Source organism: Pinus tabuliformis, chromosome 8, assembly GCF_031772625.1.
Source record: "Pinus tabuliformis cultivar Carrire ecotype Pingquan chromosome 8, CPIR1, whole genome shotgun sequence".
Classification (NCBI taxonomy): domain Eukaryota; kingdom Viridiplantae; phylum Streptophyta; class Pinopsida; order Pinales; family Pinaceae; genus Pinus; species Pinus tabuliformis.
Window position 1 is genome coordinate 1,402,004,682 of NC_142294.1, and position 27,365 is coordinate 1,402,032,046.

The following is a 27,365-nucleotide window of genomic DNA, read 5'->3' on the forward strand; positions in this document are numbered from 1 at the left end:
TGATGTTGGAAACATATTTCTAAATATTGTTGGGTTGTTCTGTTGGATGATATTGTGTTGGGTTCATTGTACTCTCTTATGAACATTTTATGACAATTTAATAAAAGAAGTTTTTTCAAAGGGCTTTCCCCCTAATGGGGTTTTTCCTTGGTCTTTGACCAAATTTGGTGTCTCTTGTTGATTGTCTCTTTTGTCATTGCATTTATTGTTCTATCTTCAATTACTATTGATGAATGGAAAGAATAATTGTATTTGGAAAGATTGCTAATTGAAGTATTGAATTGGGCTAAAGTAATTGATACAACATAGAACAATCTGAAAAATTAACATGTCGCAAGTCAAGTATGGTACAAAGATTTATATTCTTGTCCTTCCATTTTAGTTATATATCTTATTTTGCAGACCATTATCACCATTGTTGCTGAATATGGCAATTACCTACAAAAAGCTTGGGAGCACATTTTAATGTGTCTTTCTCGTTTGAGCATTTGCACCTATTGGGAGAGGATGATCCTCCAATTGCTACATTCTTTGTAGTGCCTCATAGTGTCTTAGAGAAAGTAAAATGACCAATGTCACTGATTGTTCATGTGCTTAAGAGAAAGGGACCTGTACAACTTCAACAAGCCGCAGTAGCAACTGCTTGACATGGTTCATATGATAGTGTTGGTGTTGGGGGGTATTCTTTAGGATTAATAACCACATATCATATGCACAATTTGGTTTCAAACTTGAACATTCTTGAGCAATTTGGAAGGTTTGAGATAAATTGTGTATTTACACATAGCCAAAGGTTAAATAGTGAGGCAATAGTTGATTTTGTAAGGGCCCTTTACAAGGTCGCCATGGAAGAACTGAGATCTTCCATTGACCCCCAAGTTTTCAGCCTAACCAAGATCATAGATATTGAGTGAGGATGTATTTCTTATACAAAGTTTCTTTTTTATATTTACAAAATTTACAATCATAGAGGTTTCTTTCTTTAGTAGAGGTTCAAATGCAATGGATGATTATGATTAGAAATGTGTTTTCCCTATGCAAGAATTATACTATGAATCGAATCAGGCTAGTTTGGTCTCCCATTTGGCATGTGCTTTCTAGTTTCTTTGTCATTGTTGGATTCTCAAAGAGCCTCCCTATTGTTATTTTTTTCATGGATTCACTACAACAACTAGCCATGAAGTTTCTAGAATGTGATGATCTTGCAAATTATAATTTCAAAATGACTTCACGAAACCTTTTGTAATTTTGATGCAAAAGAGCAACTCTAATGAAATTAGGGAACTAGTCACCATATGTGTTTCACAAATGGTTTTGGCTTGTGTAAACAATGTTAAGTCAGGTTGGAAAAGCATGTTTATGTTATGTCTAAATTACATGGTATGGTTTTCATTATTTGTTCAAGTTGTATACCATTTCCTTGCCTTGAACACCACATACTTGTAATGTTGTTGCTTTTCAATATTTTATAGCTCTTTTAGAAGTTAGTTCTGTATGAATGAACCTTGAGTTTTTCCATTATGCAGATGGGTTTGTTAATAACTTTCAAATATAATTCTATTGTCATTTTTGTTTTGCGATCTTCATTGTAGCTTATTGTCTTGTTATTTAGGTATATGATCTTATTTTCTTCTTTAGGTGTTGATGACATCAGCCTTTGGTGATCACACGAATATTTTACTTCTTGCTTTTGAGACCATTGAAAAGATAATGCGAGACTATTTCCCTTACATAACTCAGATAGAGATCACCATATTCACAGATTATGTCAACTGTCTTATTGCATTTACAAAGAGAAGATTCAACAAGGATATCAGTTTCATTGCAATAACATTTCTTCATTTATGTGCTCTCAAACTTGTTGAAGGGGGCCTTATTTATTCTTCAAAAAATAAAGGTAAGGAGAAATATGGGAATCCTGCTACTTTATTTATTGTTGGCCTAGACAATCCAAAGTTTATTGATGAATATTCCAAAGTGTAGTACATCAATACAACTTAATTCTAGTCCAGTTATGTTCTTTGTAGTGGTTGTTGAATATGTGTAACACACACATCTTTGATGGCCTTTCACTCTCTCTATTAGATATCACACATTATTACTTTTTTTTTCTCTAAAATTTTAGCATATATTATCTTAGAAATCTATATAGATGTACATCATGTTTGAAACATCAAAGAGTAAAAGATGGGCACACTCGATACCCCTTCCTATATAATCGAGGAGATCTAACATATCTGCTTCGGCCTTAGCTTGAAGAGTATCAAGATCTTTCCTAAAAATTGACATCCCTGGCTGAAATCTGGAGAGGCAAATATGATTTAAATGTAGGAATTTCTCCTTAGTTGAGCACAAAATTTTCCTCATGAAAAGATGCTCAAGAGTGGTGTTTCAACAAGTAAAAGATACCTGTCAGGTTGATCACATCCCACACACTGTTACTAGCTTGTTGGATCATCCCTTGCCCCCCAAAGCAACCCCATTTGAATGAAGAGTGGAGGAAAAGAGAATACTATACTTAGAGACAATTGAGTCCCAAAATGGTCTGACATATTTCATCTCCACATCTCATGCTTAAACAATTCGGTTTTTTCAGAGACCACATTACATCCATTTATAATCCTAGTGCAATGTAGTCAATCCCTTATCACTAAAGTATCATGAAGGACCAACCATAGTGGAACATAAGCCTTAATAGAAGAATGGGATCTCTAGATACCTTGACACCTCTTGATCCAACCAACATACCTTTCGGCTGTCCAAATACATAGCATTTGTAGCATGTAATATTATTTTTTGTACTTCTGTTATCACCCAAAAAATGATCACCTAACCATTTCTTACTAAGTTGATCAAAATATACCATGTAGGATGGGTTTTACATATTAGAACCCACTTTCACTTTAGGAAATAATTTAGTGAACCATTTTCCTATATTATTTCTCATTAAAACCCAAAAAACCCCATGAGAATAATTAAATAAACCATTATTTATTTATCATTCATTTATTTCTCTCATGAGGTAATTGTTAAATCATTATTTAATTCTTATTTCTAATTCATATTTGACTTAATCACTATAAAGTAATTAATAAATCATTTTTATTTGTTAATTACTTTAATCGCTTTCTAAACAAAATTATTTTACCACTTCGAAAATCTTTTCCCTCTAAAAAAATATAATAAAATATTCACAACAACTAGATTTTGATTTAGTCAATAATATTTTATTATTTTCTAATTCTCAATCTATCTCAATATTTTGTTATAAATAGAGGGGTTTTCTCCTCATTCTTCACTATGACCATTCTCATCGTCCCCATTATCGTCCTATGACTTTTGAGCTCCCATATTGAGTTCAAGCTTCCATAACCACATTTTACCCATTGCACACATTGGGAGAGGGGTTAATCCTGCTGAAGCACAAGGTAAAAAATGACCCATCCCAAGGAAGGGGATTTACAGACCCAAGTCTACAAACTCTCCTCATCAGGTGTATTATTTTCAGTAATAAAATTAATCATTTGCATATTTCCGTTGGGCTGCTACACTTTATTTTATTACTTCATGTATCTTTTTTATTTGCCTATTATTTGTTGTAGGGTTTAATATTTGTTTTGCAGGTTTAAAGGATGCAGTAATAACCATTTCTCTTGTTAGGGTCATTAGTGACCAGTGACTTAAGTGAAGTATTTTGGTATACCTTTCCAAGAACTTTAAATTAACAACTTCGAAACAAGCTATTATTGAAGAGTTGCATTATATGGACATTGTAACTTTCATATTGATTTTTTTTTTTGTCTGCTTGGAAATAATTTTTATTTATTATTGTTTATGGAGTTGACTTTTCAGTTTTTCTTGAGTTGGAGTCAACTATTACTCGTTTTCCTCAGCAACTCATCCTTCTAGTGGACTCTTGCATCTTAACAACAAATTTATTGTGTAGCCAAAAACCATGCTTGACGATAATACACATAATTACAATGCATTATTTGGATACCCATTGCCAAGCTTGCCATATCTTGAGAACACTTGAAATATTTAAAACTCCCATTGCATTGGCCATATTGCGGAGACCATAGGGGTTAGGTATTGTTTTAATCTAATATGACTCTTTTTAAAAAAGTAGGCTACCTCTACATATTATACCTTACATGCACTGTTATCTTGTTTCCACTAGTCTTACCTGGCCTCCTAAATTCATATTTGACATATTAACCCACTCCTTATAGTCAACCTCTAGTCACACAAAATGCCTTATCAGTGAATAAGATTAAAACAAAACTTCAACCATAAAGAGTGACATTAATTATATAAACGACTTTATTTAAATAACGTCACATATCAATAGAAGTATATGTATATTATTATATGATCATTTAATTATATAACCATATTATTAAAACACACACACACATATAGGCTTAACACTAGTCTAAGTAATGTTCAATTGATTAACACTACTAACTAAATATCATCATAATGCATATCATAACTAAAAGTGTCCACAAAAAGGGGAAATATATAAAAAATGTATTAAGGATGTTTATGTTAACACATATTCTTTAACTAACCCATGTATTACAAATGTTAAATTATAACAACATAATCCTGCCCAAGTAAATACCGATAGAAATCTTGGCATTTCTTATTAACTAGTGCTATGCTCATACTTAGCTTAATGAGAAGCAAGTAAATTTTCAAATTGTATTGGGTTGAAATAAATGATTAATGCAATAAAAATTTCAAAAGTCATTTATTTCAAATTGATTGATATTTATAAAAAAATATCAAGCAAATGTTTCATTTGGTTGCATGGTTTATTTATATTCACAATATTACAGATCAAAGTTTGAAGTTATCTAACAAAGACAACCTTATCTAAATCTAGACATGTAAATAAAATTCAATGCTTGCATGTATGGTATACATATTTTAGATTTGAAACTACCTCCAGCAACACAACTATTTAGATGGATAAGAATATATGAAAGGTAAAGTTAAAATATTAAACTTATAGTAAATTACAATAGTATTACAATTATAAACTTTTAGAACATTCAACTATTTATCAAGCTGGTCTGTAATTTGATGTGTGTTATAAAATGAAAGGTTGTCAATAACTAAAGAATCTCATGTAGTAAGCCTGCATTCACCAAACCATGAAAAATGTTCAAATCATATTTTTATATACGAGTTAATTAAAACCTAATTAAAATTCATGTAAGGTCCACTCCACAGGTGAGAAAAGCTACTTTACAAGGCATGTGAATCATATTGGATTAAATGAAAGCTAAGGTTAAAACATTTTATTAAATCTTATAAAATTAAACTAATGCATGTGACCCCACTTCCTTCACACATGCATCTGTCATCCGGTCAAAATAGAGAGTTAAATTACCAACCATTTCCCATTCGATATCAATCAAGAATTGTTAATCCGAACCACCCCCACCCTGGGATCCCATAGAATCCCCAGCTTTCGATTAAATTTTTTCCCTCCTTGTACTCCCATGGATATGACACTCTGTATGGAAAGCATGCATTAAAACCTTATGAAAGAGATAAATTTATCAACATGTTTCAAGTTTAGTTAAATGTCTTGTCATCCATAAAAAACAATTCTCACATATTGGTTTCAAGGTTTTGGTGGGGATTCATTTGGCTATGAATTAAATTCTCTTACATGAAATACATTTTAGAACTTGAGGTTTTCATTATAATTTCGAGAAATTCACCAAGGTTTACCATTATGAGCTCGCATTTTTCCACTCTATGCTTATTTACCTTATTAAAAAGCTTAGAATTTTTGGTTGTGGATTTATTTTGTTATTTTTTTTAGAATTCACCTAAATGAAATACATTTCATGGTTTGAAGGTTGTCACGTACTAGGTAAATTGAATTTTTTAATCAAAATTTACCAGAAATAACATGAAGAAAATAATCAATCATTTTAGATAAGGTACCAAGTATGTAAATGATTATTTTGGAAAGACAGAGGTAAAGTAAGAAGTTAATTTTTTTATTTCTTAAGTCACTTTGTGAAAATAATTTTGATTTTTCTTTTATGATGCGGGAAAATAAATTTGAAAAGGATTAAAGATTTGAACACAAATACTTCAATAAAAGGATTATGTATTTTGTTTACGGAGAAAGAAAACATTAATGTAATTTTAATTTTAGGGTTTCTTTAGGAGGTTACGAAACTTAATAGTAACCAACTTTCATTAAATTGATAAAAGTGTTGTAAAAATCATTAGATAGGAGGATGGTAGGCTAGGGACATGAAACTTATTGTTTTGAAAGGACAATGTACACGCTACATTGACTTGCTTCATTATGATTGTGAGATTTTAATTTATTCTATCATGATTCATTCTATTTTTCGTTTGATGTGTTTTAGTTTATTTTATATTTGTATTCACTGGTAAACATGAAATCTTACTGATTTGACATGATCATACAATAAATCTTTCATGCAAAAGTTGATTTAATTCTTTTTTAATATATATTATTTAAAAGGTTTAAATCATATTTGAGTGAGTAACATGCTGCAAGTAGGAATCATAATGATACATGATATCTAGGATTCCCTTGCACATTTAATTTGAATACTAATACATACCAATATTCTTTCGTTTTACATTTTAGAACTTAAGATTTTCATTATAATTTTGAGAAATTCACCAAGGTTTACCATTATGAGCTCACATTTTTTTACTCTAGGCTTATTTACCTTATTAAAAAGCTTAGAATTTTTGGTCATGGATTTATTTTGTTATTTTTTAGAATTCACCTAAATGAAATACATTTCATGGTTTGAAGGTTGTCACGTACTAGGTAAATTGAATTTTTTAATCAATATTTACCAGAAATAACATCAAGAAAATAATAAGTGATTTTAGATAAGGTACCAAGTATGTAAATGATTATTTTGGAAAGACAGAGGTAACATAAGAAAGTTAATTTTTTCATTTCTTTAGTCACTTTGTGAAAATAACTTCGATTTTTCTTTATGATGTGGGAAAATAAAATTGAAAAGGATTAGAGATTTGAATACAAATACTTCAATAAAAGGATTATGTATTTTGTTTACGGAGAAAGAAAACATTAATGTAATTTTAATATTAGGGTTTCTTTAGGAGGTTACGAAACTTAATAGTAACCAAATCTCATTAAATTGATAAAAATGTTGTAAAAATCATTAGATAGGAGGATGGTAGGCTAGGGACATGAAACTTATTGTTTTGAAAGGACAATGTACATGCTTCATTGACTTGCTTCATTATGATTGTGAGATTTTAATTTATTCTATCATGATTCATTCTATTTTTCATTTGATGTGTTCTAGTTTATTTTATATTTGTATTCACTGGTAAACATGAAATCTTACTTATTTGACATGATCATATAATAAATCTTTCATACAAAAGTTGATTTAATTATTTTTTAATATATATTATTTAAAGAGTTTAAATCATATTTGAGTGAGTAACATGCTGCAAGTAGGAATCATAATGATACATGATATCTATGATTCCCTTGCACATTTAATTTGAATACTAATACATATCAATATTCTTTCATTTTATTTTTCTTATTTATCTTACTGTGTTGTTATTTTACTTTATCTTCTTTTACTGGCATAAATGATTGATTAAGAATGATATGACATGATCACATTGTTAATCTTTCATACATATTATTGATTTAATATTTCTCAAATATATAATATTTTTAAGTATTTAAGTCAACATTCTATTGACTTTGTTAGAGTCAGTATTTTCATACTGCCATCAGAGATCAAAATCCCTCTTTTATATCATATTAGTGTCCCGTTGAAATTTTTTGCATTCCACTTAGGTCATCATGCAAAAGTTTACTCATTGATGGTAGCCCAAAATCCAAATTCACTTTCCCCTCTCAAAAATTGTATTTGCTGGCCCACCTTCGTGTGTCTTGTTGAGCATCCATTGGCCATGAAGGCTCATTTCATCATGTTTTATATCAGTCAAATTCACCAGAAATTCAGTCATTTAAGGTTCCATTAGGTCACCTAAGTTTTATTTTCCCAAGGTCCAATAAATCACCATCTCACTGCATAAGGTCAGCGAAATATGAGAGTGAAGCAAATAATGTCTTTTTTAGTTAAATAAAGGTTTACAAACATGTAACCATGGTTACTGAAAGCCCCAAATTTTATTTCAAAAGGGAATTTATTCCAATTTGTAATTTTTTACTTCAAAACAGATGTAATAATTTTTATTTTCATCTATGTAATTTTATGTCTATTATATGTAATAAGTCACTATTTCAGCTGTATACTCAATTCCATTTGCCAATAGTATCCAAACAAAGGTCATCAAGATTGCCAAAAGCATCATCCACCTGTCAAAAGAAAAAGGGGTCAGAAAGTAAAAAAAGCATTAGTATGAAAGTTTGAAAAGTGACATGAAACATTACAAAGTGGGTGTGCAACTCATAAATCAAACTCATTCAAGTATAAAATCTCTCAAGACATCTATGCAAACTCCATTTGCACTCCTACACTTTCAAACCTCCTCAACAAAAGAAGATTTTCGAATTTAAGGCGAAATTGGGCAAAACAGAGCCAGAGGGCGCGTTTAGACAAGGAAGGGCGCGTTTGACTGGGTCGTTGCGCGTTTGCCAGAAATTTCAGTGCATTTTTAAATGGTGCTGCGCTCCTATAGCTGAAGGGCGCATTTGACTGGGTCGCTGCGCGTTTTCCTGGGAGGACCAAAAACATGCCAGAACGTCCTCCATTGCCACCAAGCTTTGAAATTCGTTATCACACACTTCAGTAAATGAGGTAGGTGGGAAATACATTCAGCCCTCCCCTCCATTGTTGATCTACATAGGGTTTCATAGTCATTTGCTGTCATTTCTAAACTCAAAACCCTAGTAACATATTTTCACTCTTAAATCACATTTCTTAGCATTTCGTTACCACTCCTATCACTTAAAGACTATCCACTATCACCTCCCTCATACCACACATCCCCATTCCCTCCTCATCAAATCTCCTCACATCATTCCATATTTCCCACACCCACAGTCCATTTTATCATCTCCCTAGGGTTTTGACAACAATAACTCATGGCAGAAGAAGAGCACAGAAGTCAGAGTGAGGAAGAAAGACAAGAGAGGAGGCGATATAAGAAAGGAGGAAGAATCATCATACATGAGCCAACCAACACCAGAGAACTCATGGCATCTCCCATCACTGTGGCAAGCTTTAAACATATGGGCTGTTTTGAGTTTTGTGAGAAAGTGGAAAGGATCCAGCATCATCCTGAGTTGACCAGATTATTCATCACCAACCTCCATGACAACCAGGCAACCCTTGCTGGTGTCACCTTCACTATATCTCTTGCTATTATATCAGCTGCCACTGGGATCCCAAATATTGGAGAAAAATGGTTTAAACAAGGAGAATTGGATCATTACTATTATGAGCCATATCTTAAACCAAGGTACAAGAATGAGAGAAAGAGGATTTTTCCTTTCTCTTACCTCCTAGACAGATATGTTCCCATGATGAAAATCATCATGAAGTACTTCACATGTGAGGGTAGGTTTTCTAGACTCTATTCCTATCATATTCGGTTACTCATGCATTTCACAAGAGTCAAAATGCTCAATCTACCCCACTATCTTTACCGGGACATTGAAAAGATGTCATTCATTTCCCGAAGAAAGGATTATGATCATCAAATGCATAGCATCTTTCACCACTCTCTCATCAAGATGATAGTCCTACACCACCTTGATCAGCTTAACATTGCATGGGACACTTTCATATCCAATGAGATTTTCACAGTCCCACCTATTCAGCATGGCCAAGAAGCACCTTCATCTTCTCACCCATCCACCTCCATTCCTCCACCTCATCCCATACATCATCCATCTTCATCTGATGAGTCAGCCACACCATCACCTCCATCATCACCATTTCATGAGCCTATTCATTCACCTGGCAGGGATGAAGGCAGTGGGCAAGAGCATATTGATCATGGTGACAGCAGCAAGCCCAAAAGGGCTGGTTTAGGTACCTTGGCACATACCTATTAGAGAGGGCATAGGAAAGTGTTTGCCCCACTGATTGTGGGAGGGGCCTTGCCTTCTTCATCGGAAAAATAGGTACAGAACGGTAAGGAAAAGGTTATAGAGGCAGAGATCCAACAGCAGGAGGAAGAACTCCATGAGATAGAGCATGATTTGAAGTTAGTTGACTCAAATGGGCATGATGACAGTGAAATCACATCTATTGTCATCAAGGAGAAGAATGCAATCATAGGAGAGCTCTAGGTCAACTTGCAAAGGGCCAAATACATTATTTCCTACTATGAGCAGGAGAACAGGCAGTTTGAGGTCAAACATGAGCTCATGGAGATTCAGCTCAGAAAAGCAAAGAGAGAGGTTGAAAAGGCTAAGGCCTTACTTGATGAGGCATATGGACAGTATGGTGAACATATTGATGAGCAGGTACCGAGAAGAAGGCCAAGGACTAGAGGCCTAAAGAGAGCCTTGGAGCTAGAAAGGCAAAAGGAGGTAGAACTAGCCAATGAGCTCACCTTGAATGAGCAGTTTGCCAAAATGGTAAATGAGAACTGAGAGCATTGGCTCGAGAGGGTAAATGGTCATCTTGAGAGCCTCTTATACAAGGCCAAAAGAGATGTTGAGATTCAGAGAAGTATGACAAAGTACTATGCCATGAGAAACAAAATTGCAAGGGCCAAGCTCAAAAGAGCTCATGCAAAAATTGAAGCCTTGACCAAGCAAGAGGAGAAAAAGAGGCTAGATATTCTTGCCGAGGCATCACTCCATGCCTCAAACATATGACCAGCTATCAGCCCACCAATTTTGACGATTTTTGAACAAATTTGGCAAGTTATAATTTTCTGTGTTTTTTGAAGTATTTTTAGCACAATGAAACGGTCAAACGCGTAGCACCTTGGATGCTACGCTCTTTTTTGGAGTATCCAATGAGAAAATGGTTAGCATTTTTGGATTCAGAGTGATGAGGACATGCACCTTATGCATTTGCTAAGCATTTGGAGGAAAACTGGTCAGCCAAAAGGGTAAAAAACCATAAAAAACCACATTTCTGCCTCTTTTTTGGCTTGGTCGCTGTGCGTTTACCAATCTTGGGAGATTGGATTTTTTACAGGGAAAATGACCTCCAAATGGAAAATTGAAGGCATATTTGGAAAGTAGACTCGAAGGGCTTTCCAACGAGCTATCTTGGAGCAAATTTGGATACTGGGAAGGCATCCAAAAACAACCTTGAAGTTGAAGGGTGCGTTTGACACTAAAATGGCGCGTTTGACAGTGTTCTACATTTTTCACTGTTTCAATCTAAATTGAATTTCACCTTGGGGAAATTGATGTTTTACTCATGTAATTGATCAAGATGATGTAATTATTATGTTTTTTACTGTTATCTAGGGTAAATACATTAGTTAAATGGCCTACAAGGCATGTAATGAATGAGTTTGCTTAAGTTAGGGACGAGTCACTTTGACCACCCTCTACTCCAGCTATCAATTCATCCTTTCTTGCAACTGTTCCTCCTCTCATGGATTCGACCTATGAGGTTAGGATGAGTTGTTTTGAGGCCTATATTATGTGTTTTCTTAGTCATTTCACAGGTTGGAATCAATTGGATGTTTGGCTATTAATCAGAGACACTAGTGTAATCAGTATTTGGCATAATTTAATGAATGAGTTGCAGCTATTTTGGTGGAATACACGTGGTATGGAATTTTAACTTAGTTTCTTCTTATGTTGCATATGTTTGAATGTTTTGTACTCCCATATTGTATTTCACTTCTATGATATGTTGATTTTCAAGTTGATAAGCATAATACATTTTATATGCTTTGTTTTGGGGAAATCTACATAGTTTTTCTAGTTTCTTCAGTTTAGAAAGAATACATGCTTGTCTTGCTCTTTCTAGCACCTCACCATCCTTATCCATCTCACTTCATAACCTTAAACTGTTTGAGTGCCTACCTACCTTGCTCCATCAGATGTTTGCAATCATACCCTCATTTGCCCTGACCTAGTCTTTTTGACCTAACCCTCTTTCAACAACCCAACCAAAATCAAATCAAACAACCCTCTGCATTTTACACCTAGCCTAAAACCCTAATCTATCCAACCCTGTGATCCCTTGGAGAGAGCCCGCTCTGGCTTGGTAGGGCTAGCTACCAAGCTAAAAGATTGGTTTGTGGTTACCTCAGCTGGACCCTTCCTCAACCTTGGAGATCTGAAGGAGTGATAACAAACTTGTTGTAGGTTAAAATGTTATAAGTACATGATATCATATGATTTTATTGCACATTCCAATTGGATGTATATAAGCTAACATGTTCTAACTCACTTATTTCTATTTGATTTTTATTCTAATTTTAATTTCATTTCTAGCCACGTTATTTAGTATGGATCGTGATGCATATTTAAAATTTTCATTTTTAGTCATTAATGATTTATTTATTTGATAAGTTTCACATATTGTAAGCCTTACCACCTATATTTTCTTTAAGCATTATTTTATTTAAAAACTATCCTTTTATCTATAACTTGGCCAAATCTATATGTTTTGCATAGAAAATTTATTAAACTATATTGAGTTCAAAGAATACCCCCTAGGGTTGGAGAGGGTCAATCTCCAACCTAAAGTGGGAGGTTCATTAGATCATCAGTGAATGTCTTCTTAAATTTTTCTTTGTCTCTGAAACAATTTGAGAACCAACAAGTATGTCATTAACATATAAAGCATTCTATTGTGATGTTGAACAAGTATCTTCTAGAGTGCATTATCACACATGGGTGTGGCAAACCATTTGGTTACTTGCACAACCTGTTTACCATCTATGTCATTTAGGTCTTGATTCTTTTAAGGCAAGATTCATAGGTGTAGCTTTGCTTCTCCCAAAGACACTGGTGAAGAAGCATTTCCATTTGATACAACAAGCACATGGAATATGTTGAAATTCTTGAAACCAACGTAATCTGATTCCACATTTTTGTTTATGAATATGCAACCTTTCTTTATTTAAAGTTGAAATGGCCAATCTATTCAACCTTTGAGGTGATAATATAAATGTTTGGAGGCCCATGAAAATTGATTTTCTTTAGAAGCATGATAACTTATTTGCCACTTTCAATCTCTAGGATTGTATAACACAAACTTGGCTTCGTGATGGGCAAATGTGTTCTCCTTTGCTTGCTTATATTTTGGGCTTTTGGATTAGCTTTTGTTCTCCAATTTGTTTTGAATATAAATTTGATGTTCAATAGGCCTATTTTAGCTTCATGATGAGAGGATGCATTTCCCTTCATTTGCTTCTTTGTTTCGACTTGAGTTATGTTTTCCTATATGTTCTTGCATCACGAACTTGGGTTCAATTGTGTAATGATTTTTTATTATGATTGTCTACATTATGATATAGTGGGACATTTTTGTTGAAGAATCTAGGGCAAATTATTAATGATTCTTCCATCATTGACAACTTCTTGTGATGTCTTTTATTTTCTTGAGTTAACTTCTTTATGTTTGCTTGTTATTTAATCATCAAACAGTTATCAAAACAAGAAAAACAACAAAGTACACGTACACAAAATGTTGGCTCCAAGTCAAGGCAAAACCTCTCCTCTTGAGAGTAAAACCCTTGAATCTCTTCTTATAGATATTTAGATGATGAATACCAAGAACCTTGACAAAATTGACACCAGATTACCTCCAAGATGTTTTTCACTATTCTCTGCATTGTTTGGTCTATAATCCACAGTCTATAGACTTGATATCACTGTACTCCTTCAGTTCTTGGTCTCCTTATACCTTTGCTGTCTAGTCATAGTCATTGGTTCCTTATTTCTCGACTACCACAGTTCTCTGCTCAGGAATAGATTACTTCATTCATGACACATGCCTTCATGCTCTTTTTTTATGATAATGGTCAGACAAGTCACCACCAAGAGCTATGCCAGTTCTCTGCTCAAGAATAGATTACTTCATCCATGAGACAACCCTTCATGCTCTTTCTTTAGGATAATGGTCGGACAAGTCACCACCAAGAGCTATACCGAAAGTAGTCACTGTATATATATATATATATATATATATATAGTTCTTCGAGAGTAATGTTCTAACTTTCGAGAGCTATTACTGTGTGTGGATATATATACTTCCGAGAGTTCTGTATAGGCTTCGGAGAGCTATCACTATGTGCAGATATATACCTCTGACAATTATGTATAGACTTCTGAGATCTTGACACGACATATATGTAGAGACTTCATCAAGATATTACCCTTGCTCACTATGCATGTATATCTTCTTCACTCACTGTATTATCAATTTTATCCGAAGACTTGTTTATTGACTTAATGTTTTCTCCTTATATATATCGATCAACTATGGTACATTACGCTGACTTGAGTGCCTTAACGCTAGGCTGACATATCATCAAGGAGATCACTATATTTTTATAGAGCCAACTTGCACGAGGATAGTGACACTTGTTTTTGGAGCATAATCCTTTGACCTTATAACTTTTATAATACTTATGATGAGACATAAAATCCTAAAGACATCAAGAAGAAGCCTTTGACCTATGGTAAACACATCTTGGTCATGAAACCCATGATGCAAGGAACAATAATTTTTCTTCTTTTACATAATATTATAATTACAAGTCATAATGAAAACCGAACCTAGTTATATTTTCTTCAACACTCCATCTCAACTAGGGAGGTATCTATTAAATGGTACAAGGCTATTCAACACTAAAGAGATCTCATAAAAAGAGTCCGACTAGTAATCCATCTATATAGCATCATTATGACCAACATTGTCACATAGCAAGGCCTTGACTAACAACACTATATTTTAATAGACCAGAGCACAATGTTGGTGAGACCAATGATGGTAGACACCTTCATCATTGTCTCTCAAGGTACATACCCACCTGATTGTTCATTGAGTATGACCTTATAGGAATATTCTTGTCTTGGGTTCCCAGCCCTTTGTTAGAGTCAGTAGTTGCATATTGCCACTAGTGATCAAATATGCTCTTAGAGTGGTCTTAGGGTGTCAAAGTCAAATTTTTTCATTTCAGTGAGTCTTCAAGTAAAGATTTGGTCACTGGGTATTAGGTCTAGGATTTATTTTCACTCCTTCCAAAGTCTTCCAAGTATTGGTTCATGTCACCATTCAGCTGAGTGTACCATCATTCAAAGAGTTGTCATCATCATTTCAGGTTCCAATGGGTCATTTTACACCTTGTTCGTGCTTTAGTTGTACTTAGGTAAGGCTCATTTCCCTCTCCTAGGGTTTTGAAGGTAATTTTTCTTGGATGGTCAAATCATCAACAAAACTTGTATCCTGATGCTCATACACATTCCCCTATCCTTAATATATCTAATTAAACACTTCCCATCACTGATATCCCTCAAATTCATCATTTTCCCACAAACCCTAGCCTATTGCTACAATTTGACACTTTTCTAGGTTAGGCTTGTGTTTTGCCCTTTTGGACCCCTTCCCCTCACTCAATCCTTGAAATTTCACTTTCCCCTGCTTCCTAACATCCTTACCTACTTCCAAAATTTTTTCTCAAGAAATTAGAAGCCCCTCATCCCCTTCATTTCCCTTCATTTATACAAATCCCTTGTTCCACACATCGGGATAGGTTTTATTAAAATGATGTTTCTGAGAAAGAAAAGATGAATTTGACAAAAGTGAGAGAGGTTTTTTTCCATCATAGACTCAAGAAGAAAAACCTCCTTCCGTTTTTACACAGGTCTCATGGTTTGGGAGAAATGTCCAAAACATCATTTTCCTTAGGAGAGTTGTTGCACTTCTAGAGTGACTTTGGGAAAATCAAGATTTCTCCTAGCTGGAGTGACCAAATGACTTTCTTGATGAGTCAAATGATAACTAGACATAGAGAGCTTTCCAATGAGCTATCATGAGCTCAATTTGGAGTTGAGGAAGACCTTCAAAAGTTGACTGCAACATCACTCTGCATTTTGGCAGCCTCATTCTGCACATTTTGACCAGTCTTGGGAGATTGAGCTTTTGACAGGGCAAATGAACTCCAAATTGAAAAATTCAAGATTTTCTGGAAAGTAGACTCGACAAGATTTCCAACGAGCTATCCCATGACTAATTTGGACACCGGGAAGGCAATCAAAAGTTGTCTTGAAGTGGCGCTGCGCTTTTGGAGACCGACGTCGCGCTTTTGACCTAGCGCTGTGCTTTTGGCAAATTTTCCCTGTGCAAATTAACACACGCGCTGCACTTCTGAGCGAAGGCACTGCGCTTTTCCCAGAAGTGACCAAAAACCTCCAAATATTGCAACAGACCTCAAATTTGTTTTGCTCTCCATTATTACAAGTAAGTACATGTCCTTCATCTTGGTTTTGGGTTGCTAAATCTAAGTTACAAGCATCAATGGTCATTTGTAATCTCGAAACCCTAAATTATCTCTAATTCTACCTAAACCCTAACTCCTTCCTATTCCTCTTAGCTTCTAACCCTACAGTCCTAAAATCACCCTATCCCTTTTCCCTCTTTCCCACTATTCCTTCACATTCCCTTTTGTCTCTCTTCCCCAAGAGCTCAAGACACAAAACCCTTCTTCTCATTTCCCACTCCATTCATTTCCTAGTTGCAAGCCCATTTTCCATCCCCTCATTCCTCATTTCCATACACCTCAACCTTGCAAACATGGACCTGGAAGACCAAGACTATGAGGAGGAGAACATAGGCAGTGATACCTCAGCTGATAGAGCCATGCAACTGAGAAAACCACACAAGGGAGGTAGGATTATCAGAGAAGAGCCATCAAACCTTAAGGAATTGCAGGCCTCAGAGTTGGCTATCACATGCTTCAGGTACCTTGGCTGCTATGAATTCTGTGAACAGGTTGAGAGAGTGCAATATCACCTGGAGCTCACTAGACTTTTTGCAGCACATCTTGATGACAACATGGTGACTCTTGCTGGGGTAACTTTCACCAATTTATCTTCTATTATTTCAGATGCTACCAGGATTCATAATGTAGGGGAGAAGTGGTTCAAGCGCCAGGATCTAGATGAGTACTATTATGAACCTTATATCAAAACCCAGTACAGAAATTAGGTGAAGAGACTATTTCCTTTCAAGTTTCTTGAGAACAAGTATGTCCCCATGATGAACATCATCATGAAGTATTTCACTTGTGAGGGTCGGTTCTCCAGACTGTATACTTATTATATCAGGTTCCTCATGCATTTTACCAGGGTAAGGATGTTAAACATCCCTTATTACTTGTTCAGGAGTAGTGAGAAGATGACTTTTATTGTCCAAAGGAAGCCTTACCCTCAGCAGATGAGCAACCTTTATCATTACTCCCTGATCAAGGTAATTGTGCTTCATCATCTCAGTCTCCTTAACATCCCTTGGGAGACCTTTATTTCTCACAAGATCTTCAGGGGTCCTCAAATTCCTCCACAAGTGCCTCAAGAAGTAGGAGGACCTTCTAGCCTAGCGAAAACAGATGAGGAGGCCAAGGAGACAAGAACTATTGAGGTGCCCGTTTTCATGACATATCAGAGGGGCACTAGGAGATTATTTACAGTAGATAGGCAAGTGTTTTCTCCACGGGATGTGGAAGGGGCCTTGCCTTCTTCATCAACTCATAGGCAAATGCTAGCTCCACAAGATGTGGAAGGGGCTTTGCCTTCTTCTTCAGCACAACAGGTACAGGTGCAGCAGTTGCACAAAGGGAAGGAAAAGATGCCAAAGTAGAGTCTTGATGATGAGGAGGAAAGGGATTTTGACTTGACTGAGCATGATGAGCTGGAGCAGTGTTATACTCGTCACGGAGTTGAAATCATTGACTTAGAGGCTCAGGATGAAGAAACCATCAAGGACATCATCATACAAGAAAGGGAAGCTCAAGTACAAGCTTTGGCAGACAATTTGGAGAGGGCAAAATATGTTATCACATATTTGGAGCAAGAAAACAAGCAATTGGGCGACAAACAAATCCTCATGAAGCTAGACATGCTCAAGATGAAACGACAAATTGGCAAAGAGGCATCTGTCACTTTGACTCCTATTGAGAAGGAGATTGAAGAGGATAGAGAAACTTGGCTTGAGAGAGTCAACTTGCACCTTGAGAAGCTGTTACAGAAGGCCAACAGAGACAATCAGATGATTAGACACATGGCTTATCATTACAGGACTCGAAACAAGATTTGCAATATGAGGGTCAAGAAAATGAAAGCTAGGCTAAGGCGGGCTTTGAAAGGCAAGAAAGAGGAGGATAGACTTAGAATGCTGGCTGAAGCCTCCTTGGCTCATCAAAGCACATGATGGTGGTGCTTCACACCAATTTTGGGCAAGTTTTAAACAAATTTTGTCATTTGCAATTTTGAATTTCATTACATAGAAAACGGTGGCGCTGAAATTTTCCTAGGGGAACCCATTGAAGAAATGGTTTGCATTTTTGGATTCAGAGTGATGAGGACATGCACCCTAGCAAGTTTCAAAGTTTTTGGGGCAGAACTGGTCCACCAAAAGGTCAAAAAACACCATAAACTGACCTTTCTGTCACTTTTTGGACACACAGAAGCAGTCTTGTGAGAATCAAGTTTTGAGGGGTCAAATGAGCTTCAAATTCCGAAATTCCACGTTTTTTGGAAATTATATTTGAAGACCTTTCCAATGAGCTATCATGGGCTCAATTTGAATGCCGGGAAGGCCTCCAAAAGGGACCTGAAATTGGCGTTGCGCTTTTGACCAGTGGCATTGTGCTTTTGGCAGTTTTGCCTAGGGTTGCTATTTTTCCAGTTTTTTGACTGTAATCATGGATTCTCTCTCATGGTGGATGATTTAATATTGTAAATTATGACTTGGCATGTAATTATGATAGATAAATAGTGATATAGGGTAGATTCATTGCTTTAGAAGTTAGTTTGAGCTCAAATGAGTCGGTTTTTCACTTTTAGAGGCAAGTTGTTGATGATGCCTATATTCCTGTTTCTTGTTCAGTGTTGGTTAGATTAGCTCCTCATCTTGGGGATTCGACCCCTAAGGATGGGCAGAGGTTGAAATCATGTCTATATCTTCTTCTTCTTTCTCATGGTAAAGGGTTGGACTTAGTTGGATGCTCAGAGCTTGATTGTACACCTTTGTAAGCAGTTTAGCAAGAGATTAATAAGAATTGCAGCTATTTTTATGGGATCCCTGTGGTATGTAGTTTTAGTACAGTTTCTTCTTCTATGATTATATGTTTATATGTTTTATGTATTCCATCAATCATTTCATTGCTTCTAGTCGAATGTTTTCAAGTTTGATAGGCAGAATTCATTGCATCAGTGCTTTGCCTTAGGAAACCATTCACCATTTCATGTTTTCTGCAGTCCTGGAAGGATCCGTGATTGTCACATGCCCTTCTTAGCTTCTCACCAGTCTAAAACATCTCACCCCATCAAGCCCTAGAGTGCTAAAGCCTATGCCTACCTTGCCCCATTGAACACCCCTCATCTCTGACCTAGTTTCCTTGACCTAAACTGCCCAGCTCCTTCTGATCCGGCAAAACACTTCCAAAATCAAATCAAAACTTTCGAGCTACTATACCTAGCCTAAAATCCTCTACTTGATTCAGTCATTTTGGCTGAGATCCTTACGGAGAGATCCCTCTCCCAACCTATTAGGGCTAGCTACTTGGCTAAGCGTGGTTTGTGGTTACCTTGGCTTGCTTCCCACCAGCTTGAGGTTCAATCCAGGTGATAGCGCCTCAAAGAATATCGGTCACCTTGCCTACCCTTATCTTGGATGCCCTACACATCCTCAAAGAGTATTAGATGCCAGATGACTGCCCAATATTCCATTCTTTCTTCCAAAGTGAAGACAATAATGATGTGTCTATCTCTTCCTCTTAATTTAGGAAGATATACCCAAGTTTCCTCTGACCAAGAATGTGACCAAGATCCTTTGTAATTGGGAACTTGTTAGAACTACCTCTTAGCTAGGGACTTGTCCATTCATCAACAACTTCTTCTTCATGGGTCCTTTAGTTGCTGGATCTCCTTCTTCTTTTGATGTCATGAAGTCTTTGTTTGAACTTCTTCTTGGTAGGGCACCGACCATCGATCACTTTCCTTCCTGGCTTGTCATGTCATTCCTTTCTTTATGGAAACTGACCTTCTTCATATTTGGAACGTTCGTCATATAGCTACTTCTTCATCATGCTTCTTCTATCTACCACATGAATGCTAGTTGTACTTGTATTTACAACTCTTGTTTGAGTGGCCCTGCATGAACTTATCCAGATATTTTTCAAGAAAACAAAACATATTAAATCAAGTCATACCTTACGAGATGACTCTTCATCATGACATCTTTATGTAGGTATCAGCATCCTGCATACATGTTGACACATCTCCCAAAGATATCCATTGTCCAGGGTTTTCATCTTTTCCATCAGAGTCTTCATATCTTTCCAGGAGATTTTCTAGTCAAGTCTTCTTGATATTTTGGATGTTGATTGCCTTCATTAGGGTTGCATATCTCACGATCTCTTCCTTCCTCACACATTTCATTCCTAGTAGCTTTCAATCAAAGTTTCTTCATTGTAGTCAACCACCTCATATTTCATATGAGGACATATTATGTTGATTTCATCTAGTGTGACTTATGTCTTTCTGCATCCTTTTAGAGGAGGAGATCCTTTTCCATTGATCATTCTTCTCAAGATAGAAGTATTGATCTGCAACCATACGACAAGAAATTATAAAACTGAAATACAAGTATACATACCTCATTTTACCTTTAGGTTGTCCAGGCTTCTTTCAGCAGCTTCCTTGATTGAAAGATATTCAACCCCTTAAACTGATCTTATGTCATCATATCATTCTTCATGAACTCCACAGGTTGGATTTTCTATTAAAACACTTGCTTCATCCCAGGGTTAATGAATCTTATAGTGACGATTCCATTAGAGAGTCTTGAGGATGTTAAAGATCCCTATCCAACAAATGTTTCCCTTTTGTTGCATGATGATCATTCTTCAAATGTTTGAGTTTTGCAAAGTTGTTGCCTACAACTTGCCTTCTTTCATAGAGACCCTAAGTTGTTGACAGAGGTATCTTACTTATCCTTGTGATTATAGTCACCCTCGTGATGATGTTAAGAGATCTTGTTTCTAATACTTCCATAATGTCACATCATATCCTAATAATATATTGTAGTCACATTCTTCGCAGGATTTAGGAGCCCAAAAGGAGACTTATAGAGAGAGACTAACTTAAATAATTCTACTCCCTCTTACCATGGGCTGCATTCAGCTCCTTCCATTCTATTAAGTGACATGAATTTTTCTTTTCCTCCTATCAATGTTCTTTTATGAACCATACTGCTTGTAATTCCTTTACCATCTTCCCTAATTTCTGACTTATGAATTCAAAGGAGACCTTATTTAACGACTTTACTCATGTATGAGGACTAAGACTATACTCCTCATTTTATGCAAGGACCTTTTTTATGAAGACTATGCCTATCCTCCAATGTTTCTATTTCCTTGCAAAACAAAGTCATTAAACCAAAAACATGAAAGCTACTTACTTGGCATGTGAAGAGGAGCTCTTCACCTTAATGTTTCCTTTGCTTGAGCGGCCCATCATGAACCACTACTATCATTTGATCAAGACTTCCTTGGGGACTTTCTAGCACCATAGCAAAACATTTGTGATCTTGACATTATCTTGACTCCTGATTCATCTTCAAGGTGTTTTTGACTCTTACATTTGAAAACATTGTTGATATGCTAGTGATATTGCTGTCCCACAAGTGGACTTTATCACACTCAACATTCCTAGGAGTGCATCAAAAAACACCTATATCGAGCATTATCCAAATTATGATAATGATATAGAAGGACTCATGTGTTGATTTGAGCACCATTTTATTCAGATCATGTTTATAGACAAGATCCGAGATTGAGACAAGTATATTGTTATGACACTGTACTGAGACAGTGATGTCTATGAGAACTATACGAGTTGTGTAGAGAGGCACAGTGTTGTGAGCCCGAACGTGTCACTGAATTCATGACTGCTGCTCCATCGTTACAACTTCATTGAGATCTTCATTGTTCTTTCACTGAGATCATACCTTTACTTAAATCATCATTGTAACACTGAGATCTTGCATAGAGATATAATCAATACTTGTAACTATGTCTAGAGACCGAGATCATAACTTCATACAACTTGTTACTGTGTGATTCATTCATAATGAATATACCTAGACTGAGTATGCTTCATTGAGATACTTTATATCATAGTTAAGACAAGACTCTGGACAACGACAATAGTCACAGTGAAATACCGAGACATGGTATGCCGAGATTCGATCTTCTTCATAAGCTGAGATTGTAACAATGATTAGATATCATGCCGAGATTCTATCACGAGATCACAGGGACTGCAATTTTGTATGGCTGTAACTGTGATCATAGGAATGCCGAGACTGTATATTCTCGTTCTTAACTGAGACAGAGTATCTAGCATGATTGTATGCCAAGATACAAACCTTCACTATGTTAACTGAGACTTATATAGGAGTTTTCATTACTTACATTCCTGTGATGGCCCTTTGATGATTACTGTGGAGACACAAGATCTTGTTGTTTGTCGATTGCTTGTTGTAGACTTGATCCTTCAATTGTGACAAAACCCTTCAACTTGATTTTGATGCCCTGCTTGACACTTGATCCTTGAATGTCTCTTTTCTGTCCTTCCGTAGATTGTAACCATATCTCTGATACCATGTTGAAGAATATAGGGAAAATTATTAATGATTCTTCCATCATTGACAACTTCTTGTGATATCTTTTATTTTCTTGAGTTAACTTCTTTATGTTTTCTTGTTCTTTAATCATAAAAAAATTACCAAAATAAAAAAAGAAGGAAAGTACATGTACATAAAATGTTGGCTCCAAGCCAAGGCAAAACCTCTCGTCTTGAGAGTAAAACCCTTGAATCTCTTCTTATAGATATTTAGATGATAAATACCAAGACCCTTAACAAAATTGACACCAGATTACCTCCAAGACGTTTGTCACTATCCTTTGAACTGTTTGGCCTATAATCCCCAGTCTATAGACTTGATATCACTGTACTGCTTCAGTTCTTGGTCTCCTTGTACCTTCGTTGTCTAGTCACAGTCCTCAGTTCCTTATTTCTCCGCTACCACAGTTCTCTGCTCAGGAATAGATTACTTCATTCATGAGACAGTCCTTCATGCTCTTTTTTTTATGATAATGATCAGACAAGTTACCACCGAGAGTTATATCGGAAGAAGTCACTATATATATATATAGTTCTTCGAGAGTAATGTTTTGACTTCTGAGAGCTATCATTGTGTGGATATATATACTTCCGAGAGTTCTGTATAGAATTCTGAGATCTATCACTGTGTGTGGATATATACTTCCGAGAGTTCTGTATAGACTTCCAAGATCTTGACACGATATATATGTAGAGAATTCACCGAGATATTACCCTTGCTCACTGTGTATGTATATCTTCTTTGCTGACTGTATTATCAATTTTATTCGAAGACTTGTTTAGTGACTCAACATTTTCTTCTTATATATATCAATCAACTATGGTACTTCAAGCCGACTTGAGTGCCTTAACATTAGGACAACATATCATCAAGGAGATCACTGTCTTTTTGTAGATCCGACTTGCACAAGGATAACGACACTTGTTATTGGAGCATATTCCTTTGACCTTATGACTTTTATAATATTTATGATGAGACATAAAATCCTAAAGAAATCAAGAAGAAGTCTTTGATGTATGGTAAACACATGTTGCTCATGAAACCCATGATGCAAGGAATAATAATTTTTCTTCTTTTACACAATATTATAATTACAAGTCATAATGAAAACTGAACCTAGTTACATTTTTTTCAACACTTTCGACTTGGAATAATTCCTTCATTTTCTTGTCAAGTACCTTTTGATTTTGTATATATTTGAATAATTTGTTCATTTTCTTGTCCTCTAACAGGTTGAGGTAAAAAAAAATTCAACAAATAACAAGACCACGAGTTATGTTTCTATATTTATTGTTTTTGGATTACGTTGTTTTTTATACATATTAGGTGCTTGATAGAAGAGCTTTGGAGATGGTGATAACATTACATTGGAAATCACCAAACTGGAAAACTATGCAACTTTATCAATCTTAAATTTTGGGACTCACCCCAATGAAGGATATAACAGTGACTCAATATTTAATAAGATAATGCCATTGATATTTGGAAAATTTGCATTCAATAACTGAAATATGGCTCCAATGGGTAGTGTTTCAACATAAAATGCTACTTTTTTGTTAATTAATGCTCATTTATAGACTCAAATCCTGGACAATATACATGTTATATAAGAATAATAATCAAGATACCAAGATTTTACTCAAATATTATTTCTATTTTTGTAACATGGTCATGATTGAGATCATAACATATCTTGTCAGAAATCATTGGTTGTTCATCATTCCATTGTTAAAATTGTCTTGACAATGCATTTTTGTTTATGAAGATGCAATATTTGTTTATTTAAAGTTTAAATGGTCAATCTATTCAACTTTTGAGGTGAAATTATAAATGTTTGGAGACCTATGGAATTTGCTTTTTCTTTAGAAGTATTTGTTGTCACTGTGACAAACACCCTCCAAAATCTTGCTTACACTTGAATTTTAGAGCCTACTTGTGATCTTACGATCTATCATTCCAAGTTAATCATAGTTGCTTCATGATTGGTTGATATTTTTCTCAGTGATCAAGTCTTCTTATGAGAATCTAAGTGTCGAAGCCACTTGCTTGCACATGCTTAGGAGTTTGATGCATTCTTAAGGACACCCTCTTCTGGAAAGCTTTGTAGTCAATGTTCACCTTTAAAGCCAGACATTGCACAATATTTGAAATTAGTTCCTGTGTAGCCACTGGATACAGTGACTACACAAGGCCTTGTGACAGTAACTGCACAACTCTCGATCATAGTCATTGCACAACCCTTGTTGACAGTGACTGCGCAGTTCATAAAGATGATGATTGCACAATTCTGGTTAAAATTCAATTCATAATATTAGTTCATAATGATCATGCAATCTTGTGAGTCAGTCATTCTCTTTCTCTTAGTTGCAATTATATTATCATTCTAGTGAAATTCCTAAACTATAATTTTGCATGCTTTTTCTTTCATAAGTGTCGCTTTCACTTCCACAACTATCATCTTTGCTTGATTTTGCTTTCACAAGTGTCACTTTTACGTTCTCTTTGCTATAGCATGTGTTTCTTTCACTTTCTTTAGCTTTTGCAAGTGTCATTTTCACTTTTCCTTACTGTCATCATCTTTAACTATTTATACTCCTACATGTGTTAGACTTTGGCACACCACTAGCGATAGCTATGGCACACTCTTCTACATTAGTTGATCATATATATCATAAGAATATGCGATATACACTTCCCCACATCTTAGTGCACTTTCTAGTTGCAGTCGACACTTGTGTCATAATTTGTATTCTAAGTGTCGCAAAGCCACATTTCAACTGTCACACTTAAAAATAAGAGTTGCTTTGCTGTCGTTTCAAGACATGCATGCAGATTTTGAGGTTTGTGTATCCTTTTGACGTGTGTTGATGTTATCTGAGTGTGAGATCACCATTTCAGGACTTGTTTGAATGTCATGTCCTCTCTTGTCTCACTAATCCCACACATAGTCATTTTGGAGCTTTCACTGCATTTGCAACTTGCTCAATCTATGACCAATATTTTTGCCCCTTGGAACTGCACATTGTGCAGTCTTAAGTCATAATGAAGCATCCTTGCCTCCTGGAACTATGCATTACGTAATCACAATGCATAGTCACTACCTCCTATCCTTTCCAACTACACAATCTTCTGAGTCAGACCTCCATTGCACATTTCACAATATCAGTCACCAATCAGGCCTTCCTCAGTCATTGATTCCTTCAACTACATAGTCCTTGTATTTTTAAAAATTCGCATTGTGCAATCACAATGGAGAAGCCTCCATGTCTTCCTCAACTTGCTCAACTATGCAGTCTTTTGTCCCCGTCCTTCCTGAGTTGCACACTATGCAATCACAATGAGCAAGCCTTCTTCATTGTCTCATAGGGTTTCCCAACTGCATAGTCTTTTGTGTCTTGCCTTCCTGAACTATGCATTGAGGCATACCTCCCTTGCCTCAGTAATTTCCTCAACTATGCAATTCTGCTTCCTTTTCCTTCAATTACTGTGCACTTCATAGTCATAGTGGCTAGACCCTCACTGCTGCCTCTTACTCCTGCGTAATGCACAATCCTGAACCTCTCCTCAATCTTGCATTTTGTCTTGGCTTAATCAGCATGCAACATGAAATAGAATAGACTAGGAGATTTTGGGACTGATGTCATCTTGTCATGAGGGAATCCTATTTGCAGGTACGTGACATGATAGGATAATTTTCAAGGAGGATGCCCAAAATATCATGAAGGAAGACACTTGTGAAGCTAGAACCATGAAGGGACCATTAACAAAGAGAAGAAGAGGCACTAGACCATGACATAAGAAAGAAAATAAAGATCACGTGGAAGACTCTATATCAATCGGCCTCTTGGAGGATGAAGATGAAGCACATGAAAGATCTGTCATGAATATATGAAGGAAGACACAAAGAGAGAAACCTAGCATTGACACATCATCATGAAGTTCAATGCCATTATTTCCAAGTCATGGCTTGTACAATTGTCATCCCAAGGGTCACATGTGCTATTATGTTTTGCCACATCATTTGCTGATGTAATTATGTAATTTTAAAAACAAGAGAATGTAGAATGTGCGAAAGACCAAGGATCTCAAATGGAATGTGAAAGGTCACTACAAAGTTCTAAAGTCATGTAGAAGCTCAAAGGTCATATATGAACTTGAAAAGTCATAGTAGAAGCTCAAGATTTGTGAGGGAGGTCAAGAGTCACATGGGAGGTGGAAAGGCACCTCATTTGTTATAAATACACCCTCATAACTCAAGCAATAGGGATTTGGATTTTGAACTTTTCACCTTGGATTCTCTAGTTTGGCAAAGGAGAGAAGATCTTTCTTTGGAGGAGCAAGTGGTGACTTAATGTTCCACTATTAGGGCTAGTGTGGCAGCATTGTAATTTTATATCTTGGGAATTTCACTTGATATATCAAGCTCTTTGATCTGGCGCACTTTCATGCATATGTCATGAATGCTTGTAAGAATATTCTTTCATTGTTTGCAGT

General features: G+C 35.7%; 1 pseudogene; it reads left to right on the plus strand.

Annotated features, from left to right (window-relative positions):
* LOC149240796 (putative methyltransferase PMT2) overlaps positions 1–27,365 on the plus strand; it is a 130,457-nt pseudogene that overhangs the window by 7,213 nt on the left and 95,879 nt on the right.